The sequence below is a fragment of the Microcaecilia unicolor genome, chromosome 4, assembly GCF_901765095.1.
Source record: "Microcaecilia unicolor chromosome 4, aMicUni1.1, whole genome shotgun sequence".
NCBI lineage: Eukaryota > Metazoa > Chordata > Amphibia > Gymnophiona > Siphonopidae > Microcaecilia > Microcaecilia unicolor.
The window spans coordinates 222,083,038-222,096,283 of NC_044034.1; the positions used below are offsets into that span (position 1 = coordinate 222,083,038).

The 13,246-nt window shown below is 41.6% G+C and overlaps 1 protein-coding gene across 1 annotated transcript in view; it reads right to left on the bottom strand.

Moving 5' to 3' along the window:
- The window catches only part of TSPAN4 (tetraspanin 4), a 1,044,908-nt gene extending 1,031,803 nt beyond the window's left edge, over positions 1 to 13,105 (bottom strand). The window contains exons 1-2 of the mRNA XM_030201255.1: positions 13,037 to 13,105; positions 12,368 to 12,473 (exon numbers count right to left, since the gene is read on the bottom strand). The gene's annotated coding sequence lies outside the window, so the exon portion shown is untranslated. The remainder of the gene's footprint in view (positions 1 to 12,367; positions 12,474 to 13,036) is intronic.
- Positions 13,106 to 13,246: the final 141 nt, after the last annotated feature.

Sequence of the window (13,246 nt, forward strand, 5' to 3'; positions counted from 1 at the left end):
ATGGATGCCGAGGAGAGAAAATGAATCTATTGTGTGTAAGTGAATCTGTTCTGAGGTGGCAAGGAGTATTCATCCTGCAAAGTGGGAAAAGGCAATAAAGTCTGCTCATCAAACATGTCAAGGCCAAGTCAGGTCCAACAATGAAATGGTTAGCTCTGCCACTCTTACCTTTTCTTTAGAAATTATGCCTAAGCGTTGTGGGAAACCATCGGTTCAACCTGCTCATCAGGTGATTTTCCCTTAGTTGTGACAGGCTGAAATCACAGCGTATGCTAGTGTCACTTTGGGCGTACTGGTTGTTCAGGCAGAAGAGAAGAGTTCAAACCACAGGAGCGAGATTTTGTTCAGCCCTGAGGGACCTGATAGTCTCCCACCTCCCAGAAAGGAATCGCAGCTGGATCCTGGAGGACCGCGATTGTCTTTGGCGTCCTCTCCAGGAGTGGGTCGGGTTGTGAGGTCTTTCCTAGTTTAATGTCATCACAACGGCAGTCTATAGCCCTAACTGTGGAGGAGAAGCTGGAAGGTCAGGCTGCAGCTCTGGAGGAGATTTTGCCGCCGTTGATCAAACCAGCAGCAATCACCCTGGACTTGATTTGGCAGGCTCTGTAAGCCCTCTACACTGTCTCTTCAAAGACCCTTCTGGCTATCTCACAGAGTGTGAGTAGGATTCAGATTTTGGAGGAAAAGATTGCAGCTTTGGATGTAAAGGTGGGAAATTTAGAGTATCAAGTTCAACAGATTAAAACTACTCAAGTTACTGTATTACAGGATAACGTGGTTCTTTACCGTTGGATTGAAAACTTTGATAATTATGCTAAGGTACTGAACTTGAGACTACTGAACTTTCCACAACTGCTTAGAGTCGTACCTAAAGAGAGATTTTATAAACTCTTAAAGGAGGTATTCAATTATGAAGCAGCAGCTTTACCGATATACTTTATCTTCTCTTCAGCGAAGAAGCATAGTAGTTCTCTGGAAAAACCTGATCAACCAGATCCTTCCTCAGACAGTAAATAACATTCTGGAGACATCTACCGAAGAAATATTATCTCGGGCACCTCTTTTGGTGTCTTATTTTACAGGATAAGGAAGCTCTTTTACGTTTACATTTTCGCTTGAAGGACTGCAACTTTATGGAGGATAAAATTCTTATTTTCCCTGATATATCTAAATGGACTCAATAGAGGCGTAAAAGGTTTTTGACTTTTCGCCAAAAGTGCTCGAGCTAGGTGTTTCACTTACAGTTTCCATGTAAATGTATTATTTCCTTGAATAATGTTAGACTTTTTGACCCTCCACAATTGCAGTTCTTTCTGGAGGGGAAAGGAACTGTGTAAATCTGATTTCAGGGTGTTAAACATCATTATATTCAGGTTATGAGAAATGTGAAAGGCACTATTCCACACACTTCTTGATTATATATTTTTAAATTATATATCTAAACTTCTCTTAGATTTCTCCACTTGGTTCCCCTTATGGTGGACTGCTATTCCAGAAGTGTTAATTATTGAGGCTATTTTTTTTTTGTATTTTATATACATTCTTCAGGCTTTTTATGCAAAGATTGTCTTTGCATTAATCACTTAAGATCAATTTTTTTAAAAAAGATAAACTCATAGCATAAGCAACGATGCAATACTACATATGCATACTTGATCATACTACTTACTACTACTTATTTCTAAAGCGCTACTAGACATACGCAGCGCTGTACACTTGAACATGATTTCTCCTTGCCATTTTCAGGGCACAGGTCATAGAAGTCTGCCTGGCACTGGCCTTATTCTCCAACTACCGAAGCTGTCATCAAAGTCCCACTCCAGCCCATCTAAATCTGTCCAGCCAAATTAAGCTATGGTATCACTCGGAGTCCCGAAGATGATCGCACATTGTCTAAAACAGATCTGCAGTAATGACTTTGGTATATTGTTTCATGCTAATTTGCAACGTTTGGTCCATGATGACTGATCTCAGGCTGATTTGTTGTTCTCTGCCACAGAATACAAGATGCCAAGAACGAACATTGTTAAGGTGGAGCCTGACATATGTAGACTTTTATAGCTGTATTTTTATGCATTGATTCATTCATTTATTTTGTTTACTTATTTATATACATTTGATATTCTGACTTTTCCTATGATAAGAGACACGAGGGTAAAACAGCATACAAAATAATACAGAAATAAAAAACCAACACTGAGCCTTCAGGATTGAGATGATCAAAGTCTCTTGTTTATTAATTGATGGATAGACCCGACACGGGCCGTGTTTCGGCGCACTGGCGCCTGCCGGTTTTTTAGACTGACAGCGTTGTCAATGTTGATTACGCTCTCGGAGCAATTGAGACTCTATTCCATATCAAAGGTGCTACACTGTGACAGTACCACCTACAATTTTTGATCAGGATTAACTGACCCCTGAGGCAGGTGCCAGTGCGCTGAAACACGGCCCGTGTCGGGACTATCCATCAATTAATAAACAAGAGACTTTGATAATCTCAATCCTGAAGGCCTGTTGCTTTTTTGTTTCTTTCTTTTCCTATGATAAGGCACAAAGTTGATTACTTTAAAGATATGGCATATGCTATATAGGAATAATGCATTCATAATCAGATAGAATACACAAAGTGCAGGCATGAAGCAAATGTCTCAGCAGAATATATTAAAGAATAAGAACATATTGGGTAACAAAGTGATATACAAAACAGTGAACAAAGCGGGAAGGGGAGAAAAGAATTTAAATAACGGTGAACTCTGAGTAGGAGTTCATGTTTACAACAGTAGGGGAGCAGACAGGCTAGTAATGAGCAGTCTCTGCAGAATCTGAGGAAGGCCTGCTTGAACAGTTGGGTTTGATTTTTTTTTTTTTTTTTTTTGGGGGGGGGGGGGGTGGAGGAATTAAATTTCCATGCATAGTTCTACAGCAGTTGTTCTCAACCCAATCCTCAGGACACACCTAACTGGTCAGGTTATCAGGATACCCACAACAAATATGCACAAGATAAATTTACATATGCTACCTACATTCTATGTAAATCTATCCCATGCATATTCATCATAGGTACCCTGAAAAACTGACTGGCTAGGAGTGTCCCAAGGACTGGTTTGAGAACCTTAGAGATTATAGTTTGAGAGCAAAGCAGCTAAATGAATGAAGCCTTAAACATGTTAACCTTGCTGATGTCAGTGGGAAAGGCAGAAAGGCCTGATGGGTGGACCAAAGTTCCCTTGTGGGATTGTAATGGAGTGACAGTTGGTACAAATACTCTGGAGACAACTGAAAAGCTCATGCCTTTCCAGTGGTAGTTCAAGGTCAATTACATTCTAGTACACTACTTATTTCCCTGTCCTCAGAGGGTTTACAATCTAAGTTCATACTTGAGGCAATGGAGGGTTAAATGAATTGCCCAAGGCCACAAGGAGTGTCAGAGGGATTCGAACACTGGTCTGTCTGGCTCATGGGCTGCTGCTCTAACCACCAGGCTACTCCTCCACTCAGTCTCTGCTCATTTAAGTAGAAATGTTCAGTCATGCTGCTTGGAGTTATGAGTAAGTACAAGATCATTTTGTGAGGCCAACTGAAGCATAATTCACAGAGTGCATCTAGCTCTGTGTAACACCAGTACACGTGGTGGCTACTGAATCCTCTAACATCCATGGCTGGGTGGAGCAGAACTGATAAATCTTGTTGATCCCATTAATACTGGAGGGGTTATAAAGGTTTGCAGCCCAAAAAAATACCAACCTGAATGATATCACACAGCTTGGTGGATATCAACTGGACTATATCTGTGAAGTCAAACTGAATATATGTGACTCAGCCATGCGTATGATGTGGAGCATCAGACAGTTGGCTTCAGTAGAAGGAACGTGTCTCCTATAGACATATAAAAATGAACAGCATCGCAGCAAGCAAGAACCAGAACTAGGCTTCACCTAGATGTCAATAAACCCCTCAAGTTGTAAGATTCAAAGTGCATGTTAATGAACAATGGCAGCTGAACCAGGATTACCTGAGATATTTTTTCAGGAATTTTCCCTCATGAGGCAATGTCCACTGCTGCAGGTCCTTGTGACAACTCAGACTTTAATTACTGCATAATTCAAGCCATGTCACATGTTGCTGCTGACTACCTAATAAAGTTCACAGTTGCATTATAATTGCATATGGCCACTCGAGATGTTGTCATACGGTTTGGTGAATAGGCACACACTGAGTGAATGAATAATGTCCAATTAAGAGTTTGGGCACCAGCTGACATTGCAATCACAAACATCCATCGACCACAAAGTGTTTCTGAAAACTGACCTGATATCATCTAAAAAAGCAGACACAAGTATTAAACTGAAATTCTTCTGCTGCCTGACATTTAGACTACCACTGCAAACCCCTGGGGTTCACTTCCAGGTTGCTTTTTGGATTTTTTTTTAATATTATGTAATAGTGTATATTTGGGGCTCTGGGGCATTAGCCCCTGTTTCATGAAACTCCTTTAGAAGGGGCCTAACTCCTCTCCCCAAGATGGCTCAATGCAATTTTCACAAGTCAAGCTTTGCAATTGTGGCAAAAGCAAATGTGTGCAATTGTGGCAAAAGCCATTTTTTTTGCAATTTAAGAAATTGCTGAAGACCCACCTATTTGTGCAGGCATTTTCCAGTATGTAAATGTTTTTATATAGTTGGGAGCAAAGGAAAAAAAACCCACAATAAATCATCTTTTTTTCTGTGCTTGTTGTTTTGTTTGTTCAGTAGACGTCTTAGTATTTTATGTATGTTTTTACGGTGAGCCACCTAGTAAGTTTATAAAGAAATAAAATAGCCTGCTTGCAGATTGCTTTTGGGATAGCTGATCAGTTTTAGCCCCTAAACGTTCTGCATTCCAAAACACAGCAATTGTTGTTATACCAGGTTGTGCGCAAAACATAAGAAGAGAAAAACAGGGAAGGAATGGGAAAGATAAAACTCATCTGATGAAGAGCCTCAGGGCCGTGCCAACACAGTAAGCGGGGTAAGCACCGCAGGGGGGCGCCGACCTCTGGAGGGCGCCGCCCAGGTCCACTCACTTGCAAAATCTTTTACCTGAAGTTGTGATTCTCCTCTCTCCCCTGCCCTTCTCTCTCGCGTCAGCAAGTGAAGGCAGCCCAGCAGTGCTGAGGCAGACACGCTCTGCTAAAGTTGCTTCAAAGAGTACAACCAGTGCTATATATGTCTTTGGTGTGGGAAGAACTCCTCATTCAGGGTGAGCTTGAACAACATTCAAATTAAAGAGAGCAGGTTTGGAGGAAGGTGTGCAAGTGAGACTGGGGAGAAATAAAAAAATAAATAGTGTAATTGTTTGTTAAAATCTGTAAGTGGTTCAAAGTTTTTGTTTTCTGAGCATGTACACTGAGAGGACGGCATGACTGCAGTGATGTGTGCATAATTATCAGGTAACCTGATATAGCTACAGCTAAAAGCCATTTTATTGGCTGATGGTTCAAACAGTAGGTTCAAAGAGGAAATTTAGCTTAGAGCTGGTAAGTGAAAATCTGATTGCTTTTTTTGTGTGTAATTACTAAATGTTTTGTGTGTAATTACTAAATGTTTATTTCTTATATATCTCCACCATTCATGATGTATTGTAAGCCACCAGAATCTTCAAAACATTTAGTATATGAACATTGCTAGGCAGACTTCTACGGTCTCTGCCCTGATTGTGACTGAATAGATATGGATGGCCTTGAGTGTATATTTTAAGGGACTTCATCTTTAGTATCAGAACTTAGCATAAGAAGAGTGCAGGGCAGACTTCTACAGTCTGTGCCCTGAGAATGGCAAGGACAAATCAAACTCAGGTATACATTTAAAGTATCACATACCGTGTAAAATGAATTTATCTTGTTGGGCAGACTGGATGGACCGTACAGGTCTTTATCTGCTGTAATTTACTATGTTACACTGAGCCTGCAAAGAGGTGGGAAAATGTGGGATACAAATGCAATAAATAAATATAAAACATTCTGCTTGGACAGGAGGAGTTTGTGATATGTGAAAATACATTTTGCTTTAATTAAATTGCTAAACTTTAGACTCAGAGTCTCAGAGACTTATCAATGAGGGATACATACAGTGCTTTTTTTGTTCCGGCACCTTTTTCCTGAGGTCCGGCTCACTTGCCCACTCTCTTCTGTTCCTGCTCTCGCACTCCAAAATCTTTTACCCGAAGTCGCGATTCTCTCCCCTGCCCTCCCCTCCATGTCCAGCAATTCTCTCTCCCCACCATGTCCAGCATGTTGCCTCCCTCCCCTGCCCTCCCCTCTCCATGCTGGACATGTAGTGGAGGGGAGAGGAGGGCAGGGAAGAGAGAATTGCTGGACATGGATGAGAGGGGAGGGCAGGGGGCGGTCAGCGAAGAGAGATTCGCTGGACATGAAGGGCAGGGGAGAGAGGAGAATCGTTGGACATGGATGAGAGGGGAGGGCAGGGAAGAGAGATTCTGGTCTTGGATGGAGGAGAGGGGAGAGAGAATTATTGCTTTATATGGATAGAGGGGAGAGACGAGAGAGGAGAAATGCTGAACATGGATGGAGGGAACGAGAGAGGAGAAGTGTTGGACATGGATGGAGATGAGGGAAAGGGAAGAGAGGAGAAAAACTGCACATGGATGGAGAAAATAGGCAAAAGCTGGATCCACGTTATACCTCCTCCAGTCAATTCCACAGAGGAGGACACAGTTTTTACTTATGGATGTAGGGCAAGAAATGAAGAAGAAAGGAGGAAAGTAAAGAAATAAATGGAAAGGAAGCCCTGGAAATGGAGTTAAGAGAACAGATAGAGAAAGGAGGAAAGTAAAGAAATAAATGGAAAGGAAGCCCTGGAAATGGAGTTAAGAGAACAGATAGAGAGCAGCAGAATCAGAGACTGGGACCAATATGGATAGAAAACAAGTTCACCAGACAACAAAGGTAGAAAAAATCATTTTATTTTGATTTTAGTGTTTGGAATATGTCCACTTTGAGAATTTACATCTGCTATCTTATTTTGCAATGTATAGGAATTTGTTTTCTATGAATATTGCTGACAATTCTTGTCAGTGTGGCAAGTGGTGAGCGATCATTTTCACAGTTAAAAATCATAAAAAATTATTTGCGATCAAGTATTTCGCAAAGAAAGGCTTGTAAGCCTTGCCATCTTGTGCCACATGGGGGGGGGGCGCCAACTGATAGTCTGCAGGGGGGCACCAGAGACCCTAGGCAGAGACCCTGAAGAGCCTTAAAAACAGTTTAAGAGTGTATTTGTGATGGGTATTTTCTGCTGTAATAGGTGAGCAGATGTTTTTCTACTGAATGCAGATTTCCCAATTATGCTTTGCCACTATTCATTCCCTATTAATAAACAAACATTCTGTTAACCCATCAACAGAAAGACTGAAAATCGTGCATGTAATGACAGGAGGGAAATCAGCTGTACTGGACTTGTCTACATTACAATGTAATCTCCTGCCGCATTAAGTCACATTTTATTTAAATTTTCCACAGGTTTGTTGGTTTCTGCAAATATATTCAAATCCAGCAGCTTGCCCACTCATTAAGCAGCAAACACACCAGCCTGTGTTTTTCAGCGATGGGGATGCTATCACAAATCCCCTTTTCCCACGTTTTGAGATGTACAGCAGATAAGCACAAATGCACATATCTAGATGTGTATATTCACCTGTTTAAGCATTTTCTAACACAACACTTGCATATCCCCAGTCACCTGAAGCCCTTCAAATCCAGACACATGTATTTTTGACAAATCACCTGCACACCTGCCATTTCAAACGCCTACACACAGAGGCACACGCACAGACAATACTGCTATGAGATCTATCACGCCTGAAACTAATGGCTTGAGGTCCACAGTCCCATTCAGCTGTGTAAGCAAGAAGGAAGCAGAAATCTGCCATTCACTTCTCAGCAAAAACTAAAACAGGGCTTAACAAGTCCAGAACAGCAGGTCACCCAGAAATCTGACAATGGTATCCAAAGAACCAGCCCTGACACTAGACTGACTAGGTGTCTACGGTAGCAGAGTGGCTGTGATGTGCGTGTGGGGAGGGATGGCGCAGCTCCAGTGCATGCAAAAGCCTCCCTCCTGCTAGGCCTGCCACCCTCCATCCTTCTCCTGCACCTGCCCCAAGCCCTGTAAGTTGTAATATCTGTATCCCGGTAGCAAACCTTCAGGGGGTGGTAGGCTCCCTTCAGCAGTCCACAAAGTCCTTCCAGACAACACAGCTTTTAGTTCCAAACAGTTTATTTCCCCTCCTCCACAAAATCTCAGTTCAAGGGGGTTAAAGTCCCATTCAGTTTCCAAAACAAAGCAACAATAAAAAAACTTCCCTTTAAATCCAAGTTCTCCCCCAGTTCAACAGCCTGGGTTTCAGTTTTAAAAGTCTTTCCACTTGGGTGGTTGCAGAATGGCAGTACACCACCCACAACACAGCTAATTGACTCCTGTGACCACCCACTGCCTTCAGTCCCTGCAACTCTGCCCCAAAGTACAATTACAGTCCATGAGGCATATTTCCAAAGCACTTTGGGAGGCTAAGTTCCATAGGTTTCTATGGAACTTTGGGAGGCTAAGTGCTTTGAAAATGAGCTTGCATGTCAACCGGCTCCTCCAAACCTGGTGTGCTGGTCCCTCCCGACTCTCCTTCCCTCCAAGCACTCCATTAACTCTGCTTCTCTGCTAGGCATTGGGTTGGAGACCTCCTCCCCCTCCCAGGTGGAAGGAATCTTGTACTGATTTCTAACCCAAGGGAATTGAGCTTTGTCATCCCTGCTCCCCCTTCTGGCCCTCGTCTGCCATAGCAGCTGCTCTTTCCAGTCCTTTTCCCCCTCCCTTCCACGTGGGGGCCATACCGGGTTTTGGGACCTACCCCCCCCCCCCCCCCGATCCCTTCTCTCAGGGCCTTGTGGGGAATGTAGTCTGGCCCCATACCTCCTCCTGACCTGCTTAGACCCTCCAATCTCCTTACAAAGTACAGAATCGTGCTGAAGCACTGCAATGTCCCAACCCCTTCAGAAGCAGACCTTTCAGGGGGGAGAATACACAACAGCATTTTCCGTGCAGGCCTGTGCTTACAATACCTTCACAGCGCCCAATCTAGACATAGAGAGGAAGTGGAGACACTGGCAACCTAAGGAGCACAAGGAGAGGAGAGATGTTGGCCAACCCCTCCCCCTCAAGAACCAACTCACCCCAAATAGGTGTTTTCCAGAAGAACACAAATGCAATCCCCTATTCCTCCAACACCACAGCTGTCATCTTCCAGAATGACTTCGCCTGACCCTGGATCTGTAACTCAAGGTTATCAGGCCACAGTCATTCTGGCTCAGAGTGATAATCTCCAATTGTTTTAAATTCATTTACTGAATTCTGCAACTGTTTTTAAAGAACCTCCTGATGGAAAAATGTTTGCTAAGTTTCGTGTGCATTTTGACTTAACAGGGGTTTTATTTTAAAACCTAATGCATTAGCATAATTCAGGAGTTCTCAACCCAGTCCTCGGGGACACACCTAGCCAGTCAGGTTTTCGGGATACCCAAAAATGAATATGCATGAGATAAATTTGCATACATTGGAGTTAGGGCATGGAAATCTATGTCATGCATATGATATTGGCTATCCTGGGTTGAGAACCCCTGGCTTAATGTATTTAGCAGTAACAAGTTGTTGTTGTTTTTTTAGTGTGTGAGTAAAATAAATTATATGCCGAAAATCAGTGCACATTTAACCACTTGTTTCTGGTTTAATTCCCAGAGGAAGTGGGACAGCCAGAATAATTAGTTTTCAAATAGTGGGCTTATCAAGAGCAAAATCCGACTCTAAGACTGTCCTCCCAATATAATCCAATTAACATAAATAAAAGCAACCAAACTAAAGGGCCTTTTTAATAAGCTGTGTTAGGTGCTAACATGCGACTAATACTGCTTAAAATGGCATACCACACAGGATGCACTCAGGCATCCTGCAGTAACTGCTAAATTAGCATACACTAATCTGGGCAGTAAAAAAATATTTGTTTTTTGTTTTTTTAACAGGGAGCATGTCAGAGGGCAGAGCATGGGTTTTCCTGCACTAAATAGTTAGCACATCCACATTAGCATGTGCAAACTGATTAGTGAAGGATTCTGTGTGAGCCCTTACCATCTATCTACAAAATGGGAGACAGTAACTACTCATGCAGTAATTTATTTTAACGGCAACATTAGCACATGGCCATTAATAAAAAAATTTGAAAAAATCAGTCAATTTATGGCAGCAGTAAAAATGGTCTTAAGGAGTGGGAAAAACCTGTGCAAGGGCCAGTTTTTCCTGCAGCTTAGCAAAAGGACCCCTTGGTCAACCTGCAAAACATGCATCTTTTTATAAACCAAGACAACTCATAGTCATTTTTAACATCTTATCTGCACCTGCTTGTTACCTCAAGCAACTATTAGTTATTTTGTCCACACAAAACCTCAAATCTTCATTTATTTTCCTAAAGAAAAGAAAATTTTTCTGCTATGTTGCCCAAGGTCCCTTTCTTATATCTGTACAATACAAATGAACTTGTCTCAGAATTGACTTCTGAGGCATGTTTAAGGCCTGCTTGAGATTTTTCAGCACAACTCCATGGAACACTGACCAGAGCCAGCAAAGGTCCCGAAGGACCAAAGTAAACATCATGAAGCCTCAGGTAAAAGGGGTATCAGAAACCTAGCCAGTCAATTTCTTCTCAGCACTGCTCAAACACTCATGCAGAAACTTCTGAGTGCACTACTGTAAGACCAGCAGACAAAGTCCCAACCCTACAGAAAAATAACTGAACTAAAACAGCCCAATGACTAAGGGGGGGTCTTTTACTAAGCTGTGGTAGCGTTTTTAGCTCACGGTACAAATCAGCTCACGATAAATGCTGAGATGCCTATTATATTCCTAATGCCCAAATTCCTACCGCGAGCTAAAAACGCTACCACAGCTTTGTAAAAGGACCCCTAAATGGTCTTGTTGACTATTTTAGGAATATTGGTGCATAGCTAAAGCTGGGTCCCTACAATTCAGCTTTCTAGCAGGGACGGTAAATCTGGACTTCTAAACAGACACATATGACAATATATAGAAAATCTTCCCTGTGAACACCATGAAGAAAATTACAATACTCATTTCTGCAGATGCAATGAGAAAACTCTTAATAATTTGAAGCCGTTCACTTGACATCAAATATCACTTTATTCCCCCATAGTTAATGTCAAAACAAAACAGCTGTTTTTAAAGATTTCTTTTTTAAAAAGTTGGAAAGCATATTTCCTCCCTTGACAACTGGCACTACTGCTCATAAGTTTCAAGCTTATGCTAATTCAACTGTGTTTTGTATTTATGTCTACCCTCAAATGTGTGCGTATTTTCTGAAAGGAAAAACAAACTCCAACTGATGGTGGATTCTGGACACTTCCCTCTGGTGCCCAAGGTGAGAAAAGTTGCATTTACTCCCGTTAAACTGGGAAGCATACTACTCATTATTCCATCCTTCTAATAAGCAAGTTCTCATGTAAGCACAAACATGAGATACCTGCTAGTTTTTATAGTCTCAAATTTAAAAAAAAAAGTTAAACCCAAGTGGAAAACAAAACATCAGTTGACATGCAGAAACTTGAGCAAAATATAATCTTAGTTTATAAAAAGTCTATTGCAATACCAGAAACAGGATAAATTCAGATCTTTCAAAAAGACAGGAAACAAAGCTCATAATACAAACATTCCTCTTATCCTTTTTAGTCCATGAGATATTTTTCTGCATCCCGAGTAGAAAATATCCTACAATAAACCTAGAAAGTTTCTGTCTGTGATGGAGGGTGATTCTCAAGATGAGAGAGGTAGGCAGAGAGCTGAAATAAAAGTGTTTTCAGATTTAAAATGCACCTTGTATTTTATGCTGCAATTGAACTTTATTTTCTAACTCCTCTTACTCTCTTACCTATCTATGGGCCGTGTAAGGCAAAATATAGGTTCGTTAGTGTTTTTAACGCTTGTTAAACGCTAATGCACCCATAGGAATGTATTGGCGCATTAAAGGCATGTTAAAAACACTAACACGCCTTAGTAAACATACCCCTATATGTTCCATCTTTGCTTATACCCTACACTGTCAATTAAAATGTTCTATTACCTATTGTGTTGACATTGTAAGTTGTATACTATGCCATACTTCGTATTAGTTGAAAATTTTTACTACTGTAATTGTCTATTGCTCATGTTTGACTTATTCTTACTGTACACCGTCTTGAGTGAATTCCTTCAAAAGGTGCTAAATAAATCCTAATAAATAAATAAACTCCTGCTCAGCTGTAAAATTCCTGACCTACCTTTCGGTCTGTGCACCTTTGACGCTCTTCTGCCCCAGCCGAGTTGTAATTTCTACTTTCTTCAAAGGGGAGCTCCACTGCAAGCTTCACAAAGCTAGTCCTGGGGCTGGAAAAAAAACAAAAAACCATATGACTCCCAAACTCCAAAATATAACGAGCATCCACAGTTTTTTTCTCACGTTACTCTCATCCGTTTCACCTGATTTCCAGACTAGCCAACAACGGAAGAAACCCTGCGCTAAAATTAAGGACCCTGCAATCCCTCACTTCTGATTAAAACAAGCATATCAAAGATTTCGTGGGACGTCTGCACATTCTAGACTTTCTCGCTGGTAAGGCGTTTAGGATTCAGACATAAAGACACAATTGTATTACTTAGGACACAAATGTACCGAACTCATATGGAGTTTATTTTACAGGGAAAAAATGCTGAAGCGGTTCTCTAAAATTATACCAAAAAAAATGGCACATTGCGCCTCATGCGTAACTTGTTGATACCGAGACAGAGAGTTACAAGTTATACTTTCCCATGGTTTTTATTTGCTGTATGTTTTTTTTTTTTTTTTTTAAATCACTTATACACATCGCCTGCTGTTCGTAGTAGGATGGCCAGGACCAGTTTGTCTTGAGTCGGTATTACGGGAAAGCAGCATATTTTTGGTAGGATACCTGCCTGCTGTAGAGCGCAACGTTTGCACAGCTCGCGCGATGCCTGACAGTGAAGGAATGAAGCACGCGCCGCACCACAGTAGCAGAGAAGAGACAGGCAGGCGCGCGCGTGCCCGGCTTAACACGAGATTTAAAAAAAAAATGGAAACGCGAAGCAATACCACGCATCTGATCCCTCCGGGGCACCATAACCAAGCCTCATTCTGTTGT